Genomic DNA, 12542 nt, shown 5'->3' with positions numbered 1-12542 from the left:
AAGCTGCACTATCGAAAATGATGATCTTAGCAAATTAAAAGACAAACTACTACAATTTTCTCCAAAATACCCATCTACTCTATGCTACATTCATGTTTAAGTATTGGAAATAAGAGAGAGTTAATGCAGTATTTAGTTTTATAGCATATATAATGACATATGAACACCTAATAATACTGTTTCTACTAGTAGTGGCCTTTTTTTTCCTAAACATATTTTAAGTATTTTAATGTAATTTTCAGTATTGTTTTCAAATCCCTATAAATAGTTATAGTGCCCTGTATCCCGTATCTTGAAGGTGTACAATTTATCTGAAGTGAAAATGTCAGTGGGGGAGGGTGGTTGTTCATGTCTAATAGATATAACTATGTGAAAGTGACACATTATTTTACCCAAAAACAAAACGATAGAAAAGTGATAGGCTATATACATAAGAACTAATCAATAGATATCACTATATGATTCACAATGAAACGTCATCAAGAACTAAGAATAGTAAACTTTATTGGTTCAAGTTTGGGATTCTACCACAAGTTATTTGATTTACTCGGTTTGAAATCAATTATAGGAAAAATAACATAACCATACACCATAACCTACCATATTTATACAAATACGAACTAAGATTAATAACCCTAATCGACCTTACTATCCAATAAGAACAATTTCAGCACTTAACCGAATAGAAGTGATAGACAAGAGTGGTGGAGAAGATCCTGGCATGACAAACTCAAATGGAGAGGATTTGAGTTAGGGCTGCTGATTCCCGTTTTCCCTTTTCTTTATTTGGGGATTGGGTGGGTCGGGTCGGGTTAAAAGCTGTTTTTAATTTTTTAGAAAAATAACAGAAAAACCGACCACATGTGGTCAGTTTTTACTAAGTTTTTGATAAATTATACATTAATAAACTACAATTAATAAATTAATTAATAAATTTAATTTAATTTTTAATAGATTATTTTTTTAATAAAATATATAACGTGTTAATCAGATAAATTATCGACGTCTTACGTTATTACATCTTCAACAATATACGCGTATCTACATTGACACAAAATAGTATATCTATTTCTTCATAAGTACAATATCAATGTATTATTCAAAATATTTTGACATATACATTCAGTTATCGAGCTTTCGATTACTATATATGTCACTACACGAGATATGCAATATATATATATACATATATCAAATTTTAACGGTTGTTCAAAATTCGAAATTCAAAGTAAATGGTAAGTATATGCTAGTTTCATGATTCAATTTTCTGTCTCCTTCCCCTAATTCCTTCCTCCCCCTATATACCTCGTAATACTTGTCTTGCATTATTACAACTTCAATAATATATGTCTGTCTACATTATATTGAAATAAAATAGTATATCTATTTCATCACTACACGAGATATACGTATATATGAATTATTCAATTGGCTATCAATATTCAAATATGTACTATATACATCACATACCCAATTTTACTACCCTATAATAATATACTACGTATTTCATAGAAACTCAGTTGAATTATCGGGTGGTTTATCTTATGTCATTAACATACGTTCACTATATAATATGTATATATATACTACATATATACCTATACATACACACACACATATATACACATTATCGACTACCCCATTGTATTTCACATATACTCAAATAAATAATCGGTTGATTTATCTTATGTCATTAATATACCGTCTTTGTATAATATGTATATTATATATATATATATATATATACATATACATATATACAGACACATATACACACTATCGACTATATAAAGTTCAAAATACATACTATATACATCACATGCGTATACAAGTATATTAACCAATAATATAATGCGATGTGTTTCTTATACATACTTACATTAGTGTTCGATTAATTATATTTGATTAGCTTAATATATTAGGTTTTGATTACATCATTCATCCATTCAGCACTACATGATATATATATATATATATATATATATATATATAAAAAGATATCTATATATATGAACTCTTGATGCGTATACAAATATCACATCCACAAGAATGTTACCTTATAATAGAACACGTTCATTATATTTTGATGAATTATCGGTTATATATTACATTATTATGACCGAAATATATAGTAATATAATATATAGTAACATAATATATAGTAACATATTATATATATATATATATATACACACACACACATATATATATACACATATTCATTATACAAAGGTTATGCATGTTTAACGTCATTTAACGTATATACGAAAGAAAATGTTTATTTTATATATTGAAACATAAATAAAATATAAAGATTATGTTTAACATAATTTGTGTATTTTATTTGATATATTTTTAAGTATAATTTTTTCAAAAAATTGTGGAATGATTGATTTTTATTATTATTATACTGATTATCTACTACGTGTAATCAATGTAATTTCAAAAATTTATATAATTATTTTTTATGAAACAAATGATATATATTTGATTACATATATATAATTATTTTGATTACATATAAATATTATGTTTAAAAGTATTTTCTTTATGTTTAAAAGTATTTTCTTTTTTTTTTTTTACTTTCAAAACCGACCAAAAGTGGATGGTTTTTATTCCTAAAAAAAAAAAGAAAAATATTTTTAAAAATCGACCATAAGTGGTTGCTTTTTAGAAATATTTTTTTATTATTTTTATAAAAATGGACCACTTGTGGTCGGTTTTGTTATTTTTTTAACATTTTAATTTTTAAAATATATAATAATTAATATTAAAATTATTGAAATATTTATTTTGATATTTTATGATAAAATAGCAACCACATGTGGTTGCTTTTTTAATAAAAAAAATTAAAAAAAATAAAAAAGTGGTCGATTTTTTCCGAACACTTTATTGTGGTCATTTTGGGTGGTCAGTTTTTGCTATTTTTCTAGTAGTGTAGAGTTAATTGATTTTTAAGTGGCTGAGTTGTGAAGAAGTAGTTGTAGTAGAGCTATTACATCTTGAAGAACTTAGAGTTAAGTTCAGTGGAGTCTGTAATCAATGATTTTTTATTATAGTGGATGTTGAGTAGTTGTAAGGGCAAGCCATGGTTTTTCCTTCTGTGATCAAGGATGTTTCCATGTAAATCCTTGTGTTCTATTATTTTTTGCAAGCTTTTATGTGTTTACTGTATTATTGTTATTCTCCTCACCTCAAGGACCTATTCCTTTTAAGGGTGGTGCACCCCCTACGTTTAAACATTCATTATTTACACACCAAATTGAGAGCTCAAAGAGAGGGAAAAGTGGGATATCATCCATAAAAGCTAAGGTAAGCTAGCCTAACTCTCTTTGCTGATTTACCATTAATTATCCCTTTAATTTCTATTTTACATCATGGTAAAATTCTTAGAAATTAGGTATTAAATTTCTAAATTTTAACGGTTGATTTGAGACTTTATTTACGCTTCATTTGTGCTCAACCTTTAAGTATGCATTCCTTGTCCTTCGAGGGACCTTGTGATGGATTTAATTTTAGATTCCATTATGGGTTCCGTAGGCCTATTTTTGGCCCAAATTTTGACTCGACCCATAATATAGTAATATTGTTCTCACCTTACTCCTAATGATGAGTATATAACTATTTTGATAGTTTGGTAGAATTTTGGGATCGCAGAACAAAAGCAGATAATTTTTGGGCAATTTGAGGACATGTAGTTCGACATCGAGGTAGGATTTTGCCTCCTCTTCTTCAGAAGATGGTGTATTATAAATGTTGCATATTATATTGAAATTTTAGGACATGATAATGGGTAGAACACTATGACTTATTCTAATTTATGATTTCGGGGATAGAAGGGTGAATTTGACCCTTAAGGTGAAATGCTTATTATGATTCTAGGATCCTATTACCCTAAGTTGCTAGAATGTTAGGCATAGTTAAGACTAATAAACCTTTAGTATATTTTTTACTACTTTGCTTGGTGTATTGTGATGGTTTTTCGGATTATGATATGGTTATGTCGGATATACATTATTGGGTCCAAGGTTGTGTCTATGGTATTGTGGTATTGGTTGAATTCTGGAAAGTAAAGTACGTGGTTGTAGTTTATAGACATTTTGATGCTTATGATCACATTATTTGGATACTAGTGATGGTATGCATAGATTTAGTACATTCATGCTCACTAAAATAGTAAATGGTATGATTCAAGCTAAATATATGATTTTACTACTATTTTTCCTAAAAAGGATTTATTCCTACTTTTCACTTTTAAAAATGATTCTTTCATAACGAGAATTGTACTATCTTACTAGATAACTTATGAGCCTTTGAGACTAAAAATGATGGTTTAGTGATTTGACCGAGATAGATTTTGATCCACGATTTTACTAATATTATTTACCTCACTCGAAAGAAATTTTGACTCATTCTACACTTTTATGATAGTTTAAACCTGGAATTTCCCCAAGCAATGGATTTACAGATTTACACACTCTTTTAGCTATGGTACTTGTCTGTGCATTTATATTTGTATCTTTGTAATTAGACAGAGTAGTTTGATGGTGATGATGGTTATTGAGTTTCCTGGATCTGGATCATGTCGGTGTATACGGGTACTCTCAAACCCCTTAGGGGCCCCTTCATCTGTAAGCCATCATGTTGGAGAAGATAGGTCATCATAGGTCATCTCTTTACTAGTCATTAAGTTTGAAGAGGTATATACATTAGGTTACTATATGGCATTTAGATCAGTTATAGTAGTATGGATTATACTTAGCATTCATCCTTGCATGTGCATTTTCTATCACCAGTATACATCTATATCTATTAGCCTTTTGGGGGGTGCTTTAGTATAGGTTATGAGTATTTTTTATGGTATGAATTATACTTTGTATTCATCCTTGCAAGTGCATTGTCTATCACTAGTATATGCCTATATATATTAGCCTTATGGGGGTTACTTCAATATAGGTTATGAGTATTTCTTATGGTATGTTGTGTGTACAGATTGGACCTTTCGAGTTATGGGACTCAATTTAGGTGTTATTTGTCTAGGCTGGATAGTTATTGTATTATTGTTATTATTATGTTAGTTCATGACAGGTTGATTATTAAACTGGTACTGAGATTTGATGTATGATTCTAGTTTCTTTCTCTTATAGTTATTTCATTATGGATAATTATCTCATGTTTTGATGTATGGTTTAGAGGCCCTGATTATGTTAGCACTAGTTGCTACTATGATTAAGAGGCCATAAGGTGCTAGTATGACTATGCTAGGTTATACCCTTGAGTCAACCTTATTTATGTATATGTATATGTATATGTATATATCCATAGATAGTTATGGTATTACTGTATATCCCTTATTTTCTTTATGTATTCATATTGTAATCCATTCCTTGTCCTTGCATACCACTCTATATCCTTCTTCTATTCTTTATTTGTATATTGGCCAGCGATATGCGGCATAGTGCTTAGGTCTTTGAATATGGCTAGAATAGAATAATTTATCCTTATTGTCTCCTTAGCTTTACTATGTTAGTTTCTTGGATATTAGGGTGTAGTTTACATTTCTTCTTGCATGTTATTTATATTTACATTATCTTTGGATCTCAGTCGATAGTTGCCTACTAAGTACCACGTGTTTGGTGCTCATACTACACTTTTATAGTATGCAGATCATAGTACGGGTTCTCATTATTATTGTGTGTGTCGTGAAAAGCAGCTATGGTTCAGAGATGTAGGGTGAGCTCCTAGCATTTGAAGTATTAATATTCGTCTTATTATATACTAGACTAATCTCTATGTTGTATTCAGAGATAGGTTGTATCAGTATATTCATTTAGTACTTTATTTATAGTTTTGTTATATGAGAAGCTCTTGTATTTATTCCACCAGGTTTTGGGACTATCTTGTATATTATAGTCTTTTTACTATATTTATTCTGCATTCTTCCTTTATTTCTCCTTGTAGTTTGTTACTAGTGATTTTGGACGACGAGTTGTCTTACCTATTTGTGGGTTATAGTAGGCATCACCATGATTTGAGAAATCAAGTCGTGAAAAATTAGAATTAGATCTGGGTTTACCGATGTGATAGTAAAAGAGGTAAGTGTTTAATAGAGTCTTACGGATTAGGGTGAAGAGATCTTTAACCTATCTATAAGCCTCAAGTATATTCGTTGACTTTATTCTATCCTAGATGGATAGTGTGAGGTTGTCAATAGATATTGATAGCTTTTCGATACATGTTTCCAAAGCTTCAAAGCAGAGTCGAACTAGGGAGTCAAGGATGGATGCACTATTAGAAAAATAGGCTATGGTAACGATAGTTTAGGTGACGGTTCTATAACCATCGCTATAGATACTCTATGGCAACGGTTATAACCGTCGCATAATGTGACCATGTCTAATGGGACAATTAATTAACATAACTATCGCATGTTTGATTTAACCGTCCTAATAAATCACCCTGTTGTAACGGTTATTAGAACCATTATTAAAGAAAAGCTATAGCGACGGTTCAACCATCCCAATAGATATTATGACAACAATATAAGTTAACCGTCGCATAAGCCTTATTATAACCGTCCCAATAATTATATTTATGGTAACGGTTATTATAACCGTCCCAATAAATTTCTATGGTAACAGATATATAATCGTCGCATATTGTAATCTCATGTGTATAATATTAACTGTAGCCTAATGTATATAACCGTCCCTACAAATTAATGCGTGGCGACGGTTATATAAACAGTCATTATAGACATTTTATTGGGACCCTTTTTTTTTTCGATAAAAAATGCCACCGGGAATTTTCCCTTCAACATTAAAATGTTACCCGGGAATTAAGTAAATTTATTAAAGAACAAAACAAAACTGGGTCTTAGGGTTAGGACAATCCCCAATTCTCCATTCTTTCCTCGATCTTTCAATACGCAAAAAAAGAACGGCTAACATATCACATGTTTAATTCGTAGATTTTGCTTAATTCTTAGTGGATATTATGCTTAGTAGATTTTGCTGAACTCTTGTCTTCGCTATTAATCTGGGAACTCGTCTTTGTAGACTTCTTTACTAAGGTGTTTTCTGTGAAATTGATGCTTTACTTGGTATATTTTGGTGTGAAACTACTCCGTTGAAGGAATCAGTAAGGAGCAGTCTCTGATTCGAGTACAATATCTGTGATTTTCAAGTTTTGCTATTTTTGAGATTTGATTTTCTCCGAGCTTTGCTATTTCTCCGTTGAAGGAATCGATATTCTCCGTTGAAGGAATCGATATTCTCCGTTGAAGGAATCGGTATTCTCCATTTGCATTTAAGAATCAAGAACCTATTGTTTGTAATTTACCTTGCATGTGCTTTTTTTCAAAATTGAAAGAATTTTTAAGTGGATTTTGTTCTCTTAAGCAGTTTTGTTGCATTTTCCCCTTTCGCCAGTGAAAGTACTGTATAAAGGTGAATAGATTCAGTAACAGAACTAAATATATTCAGTAACTATTCATCTGCTTCACATCTAAATTTGAAAGGGACATAGAAACTAGGAAGTGATATGTGCTTCTGTAGTATGTCCAATGTGCGTATCTTGCTGTTTTCTTTACATTGTAGTGATAACTAGATAGCCTGAAGGGTTACTCTTCTACCTGTCGATTTGCCCTTAGGGGTCATTTGGTTGGTGGATGGGATAGACAAAGGATATCCCATGGGATTATTTATCCCGCTTCTATATGGGATAATAACTTATCCCATCGTCTATACTAAATGATGGGATAAAATAATCTCGGGTCTAAATAATACCCATTACCAAATGTACGAGAAAATAATTCCATGGAATATCTTGGGATTATTTTCCTTATCCCACCAACTAAATGACCCCCTTAATGTATGATAGGTCATTTGTTGGTGTAAGCAAAAGTGATTTTTCCGATGGCTGTCCTGCATACCTGGACCATAATCAGGGATTCTACACCTAGTAAATTATTGGAGTGAATTGTTCCTCGTGAGGCACTTCAATAATGCTTCTCATCTGAAATTCCTTTTTGTTTTGTTTGTGTGTAAGTAACAAAAATGTTAGCGGACAAACTGTTAAGTCGTGTCCTAGATATTTTGAAGCTTTTCATCTCTATTGGTTTTTAACTTCTGTTTCCTGTTTATGGACTCGAATATGTTTGTTGTATACGAGCCAAAGTTCTACATGTCTCTAGACTATCAATTGTATGGTGGTTCATATACTTGTGATTAGATAAATGCACTTACGATTGAAACCCGATTTATACTAATTGAACTATATTTACGTTTAACTATATATTAATGCATAAAACATTTCTTGGTATGGCAGACTGTTGTTGTTGTTGAATGAGGAATGAGGAAGGCATTTGGAGTGTATTGCAGTGGTTCCCCCATTCAATTGAGAAAGTTTTTGTTCTGCAAAAAACTTAGCTGGGTCGATTCTTGAGGGCTTGGATCGATTGGCAACTTGAGGTTTGTTCTTAAGTGAATTGTTCCCAAGTGTAGGGTTTTTTCGTTCTTGAGTAAATTGCAGCCTTGGATGTCAAAATCAACTTGACTCAAAATCAACTTTCAGGATAAAATTGGAAGCACAATAAGAGTGTTGTTCAATAGGATCGTGGTTCTCTTGTAAGTAATGATTTCAGTCTTGGTCTGATCTTCAAGGGTATGGATATAATTGGAAGTTTAGGATTGTTCACGGATAAAATTGGAAGTAGAATAAGAGGGTTTTCTTGGGATTGTTATGGGATTAAGAGTTGTAAGTAACGAAAATGGGATTTAGGGTTCACTGAGTTAGTTTTGATTTCCAAATAATTTATGTATTAAGAGTTTTCTTATTATCATAACTTTTGTAACAAGGAAAAAAGGTTCACTCTTTAGTTAGAAGTATTTGTACTTGTTTCTTTTTTAAGGTTGGAGGGTGCTAAATAGAAAATACTGCAACATTTTATTCTAAATTTAGCTGGGTTTTCCTATGTAGGTCATATAAATTCAATCTCGGTGCTTCTGGACTGCGTTTAGCTAGTTTTAAAGTATTTATCTTTCTGAAGGTGTTAATGCTTCAACATGCATAACTGCCAAAGTGAGAAGCCTTTGCATATGGAAACAACTTGTGGCTCTCTTCTCTCTGAGATGCAGGTTTGCTCGAACTAGGCTCTTCAATTCTTAGTAAGAAACACAAGATTTAGATTGTCTTCTGAGACTGTACTATTTTTGTCTGTTACCTTTTATTTTGTATCAGAAAATATGGGATGAGATGGGAGAGCCAGATATCGAAAGAGATATGATGCTTTTTGAACTTCAACAAGAGTGCCTGGAGGTATATTGAAGAAAAGTGAATCAGGCAAGTTGTTGCCGGGCTCAACTGCAGCAAGCTGTTGCAAGCTCTGAAGCAGAACTTGCAAAGATATGTATAGCATTAGGAGAACAATCATCGTACTCTAGGCAGGTTATAGACAAACAAAAATCTCTCCTTTGGAGCATTCAACAAAACTTCAGGATCTTTTGCTTGGTATGTAGAACTTTTTTAACATCGGGAGCTTCCTTACATAGAAGAGTACCAAAAATTTGAAGGAAGAGCTTGAGGCTATTAAGCCTCAGCTATAAGAGGTGAAGAGGAGAAAAAGAGAGAGGCTTAACCAATATGCAGCATGTTGTCGACCAGATTCAGTCTATCTCGAAAGAGCTTTGTTTACACTTCTAAGAGAAGGAACAAATGAGTGTAATTGATGAGAATGATTTGTCTGTCAAAAGAAGGCTTTTTCTGTTTCATCTCTTTGCTTGCTTCGATATCTGCATGTTTTAAATAGAGATTACTGTATTGAATAAAAGAGATAAAAAGTTTCAACTTTTGCAAAATGAGTTCGGTAAACTCTCACTTCACAGACATATAAGAACTGCTTAGAATAGAGGAACAACAATATTTCCTCTGCTATAGAGAATTTCAAGAGTTACTGTTTGTCTAACAGAATCTTGTAAACATTTTCAGAGTGACCGCCTAAAGCTGCTGGTTGAACACTTGACAACTATCAATTTTTTAACTATTTCTATAAACCTCAGGTACATATACTGCTCTTCAGCTGGTGTATACCTCAAAACTGATTATTTACCACACTTTGAGGTCATTTTAGTAGCATGTGATTATTTTTTGAGCTTATTTTCAGTATACTTGTGATACTAGATGGTTAAGAAATATAGGCTGCTACACATGGCTGTCATTTTGCTTAGTAGACACATTTAAGAACCTTGATTGTTGCTCTCGCTGTCTGCAAAATAAAAAAATGCCATATATCATAACATGGTTGTCATTGTGGCACTAAAAGTTGCAGTTCAATGATATAAAGCCATATGACTGGATAGAAGTTTAAAATGTCAATTGACTTTTACATAACATTAGTTGTACTGAAAGAAAATATTAAGCCATATGACTGGATAGAAGTTTAAAATGTCAATTGACTTTTACATAACATTAGTTGTACTGAAAGAAAATATTAAAGTAATTGATATTAAAGTAATAGCTGAAAGTTAATTTTGCATAGGAAACATCATATTGAGATTCAAATTTCTGAATAATTAAAATAATTTGAATTCTTCAAAGCTATTTAATAACGAGTAGTGTAAGCTAGAATGTTTCGAATTAATTTTGAGCCTCATTATGATTAGGAGTTTTGGTTATGCTTTTAGTTTAATGCCAAAGTTTGTCTTCTGATTTCTGTTAGTAGTCCTTTCTTTTGAGAAGACTAGACAACATAACCATTAAATGAATGATTAGCTAGTGAGTATACTGATATGCAGGACTAGTAGTGAGTATACTTATATACTTATAGAGTACCTTGTAATGAATCTGTAAAATTTAGGAAATAGATCTTTATTTGGACCCTATTCTATCCCATGATCATTTATAAATAGTGTTTTCCTTCCATTTTCCCACTCTTATACTTGTTTTGAACAACATGAAATTTCAAAGTTACCTGATTGTTCTCCATACTATACAACTCTATAAGGGTTGGTAACAACTTTTGTGCACCATAAGGGCTAGTATCAGCAAGTATCACTGAAGAAGTTGCTTATACTGGTGCTATTAGAGCAAATCTAGTAAAAATTTCATAGGTTAATGATGCATGTAATCCTTCTTTCAGGTCATATGTACATGAATGAGTTTGGAATGTGTTAAGATTATATCACCAGAATTCCTTCTTAATCCTTCCTTAAAATTATGTTAAACCATACTGTGTGTGTGTTTCTTCTTATGGGTTAACTTATATTTCTTTAAATAATGACTTCATGATTGCTGAATGATCTTAAGGTCATGGAGAGAACTGTGTACAATGCTTTTTTGGACGAACATGTTCATAGAGAAAACATGTATATCAGTAGAAAACCTCTTTAATAAGGTACTCCTATTGTTTAAGACAATTGGGTTATGCTCTCTAGGAGAACATATTGGTATTTGAAGAAACTAGAAAGCATGTATAGTAGTAAAATATTTGCGGTAAAACAGAAGTTTTTATAATTTGAAATTTGTAGGTTGCTTTACAAGAGATAGTACCTGTGTTAACTTAGTGTTAGACGTTTCTTAGTTTTTTAAGTATGCTAGACAACTAGCAGTATGTGTAGCTATGCTACGGTGTTTGTAAAGATACAACAATACATCTCAGTTGGGACCAGACAAAAATTTTCTATATGTATGCTTTAACTAATTGTGTGACTGCAGCAATATTAGTGATTACACTATGTGTCCTTTTTTTTTAAATAACAAAAAATTCATTAGTGGTTTACATTTCTGTAATTGGAGAATAATGGTTCATTATTAGATAGTATGCCAACTTTTGTTGTTGTTGTTGTTGTTGTGTAGTTTGTTGCTCAACTTTAATTTTGTTTTTCTTATTATTGTAGGTGATCATGACTTAAAAGATGGTGGGAACGAAATTGATGAACTAGACCTGACCTAAGAGATCGATCACATTGGCTTCATGTCACACTAGCTGTTGGAAAAACTTGTGTATGTTTTGATTGAGATCGATCACATTTGACCGAGTATACGTAGTTTCAAACATCTTTTATTTGAACATTCAAAACTTGTGTATGTTTTGAATTTTTTGAATGGTTAAAAAATATTTGGTTTCTTATTGGTTGACATTTTCGGAATTAATAGTTACTGGTACTCTTGATGATTAATACATATGTACATTTTTGTGTTATGGTTTCTTTATAAAATCATTGCAATAGCATAATATAGTATTGTCATAATAGCTTAAAATAACTGTTCCTATAGCCAAAATTAACCGTTGCTATAGCTCATGATGAACCGTCGCAATAGCTTACAAAATAACCATCCTATAAAGCTTTTAGGATGGTTTATAACTGTCACAATAGGTAGCCGTTCAATATAAATCAAATCGTTGCAGTAGCTTAAAAATCGTCCCAATAAGTTTTATAGAGACGGTTAAAAACCATCCCAACATGTAATAAACCGTTGCTATAGTAGATATATAAGGATGGTTTAAAGTCGTCTCGATAGCCTCATAACCGTCGTCTTATCAT

The 12542-nt window shown here is 31.5% G+C and overlaps 1 long non-coding RNA gene across 5 annotated transcripts; it reads left to right on the top strand.

The window, feature by feature from the left end:
* Positions 1-6782: 6782 nt before the first annotated feature.
* On the top strand, positions 6783-12127 carry LOC107839020. 5 transcript variants are annotated; one of them, XR_001664973.2, is made up of 6 exons: positions 6783-7291; positions 8329-8471; positions 8575-8627; positions 9050-9137; positions 9241-10058; positions 11895-12127. It is a non-coding gene; the product is annotated as an uncharacterized LOC107839020 (long non-coding RNA). The 5 variants fall into 5 exon arrangements; XR_001664971.2 differs by having other exon boundaries at positions 6784-7291; positions 8980-9137; XR_007044008.1 differs by having other exon boundaries at positions 6784-7291; positions 8980-9137; positions 9241-10119.
* Positions 12128-12542: the final 415 nt, after the last annotated feature.

This window comes from Capsicum annuum, chromosome 8 (genome assembly GCF_002878395.1).
Source record: "Capsicum annuum cultivar UCD-10X-F1 chromosome 8, UCD10Xv1.1, whole genome shotgun sequence".
Taxonomy (NCBI): domain Eukaryota; kingdom Viridiplantae; phylum Streptophyta; class Magnoliopsida; order Solanales; family Solanaceae; genus Capsicum; species Capsicum annuum.
Note: the sequence above shows the minus strand (reverse complement) of the source record. Positions and strands in the feature narration are given on the sequence as shown.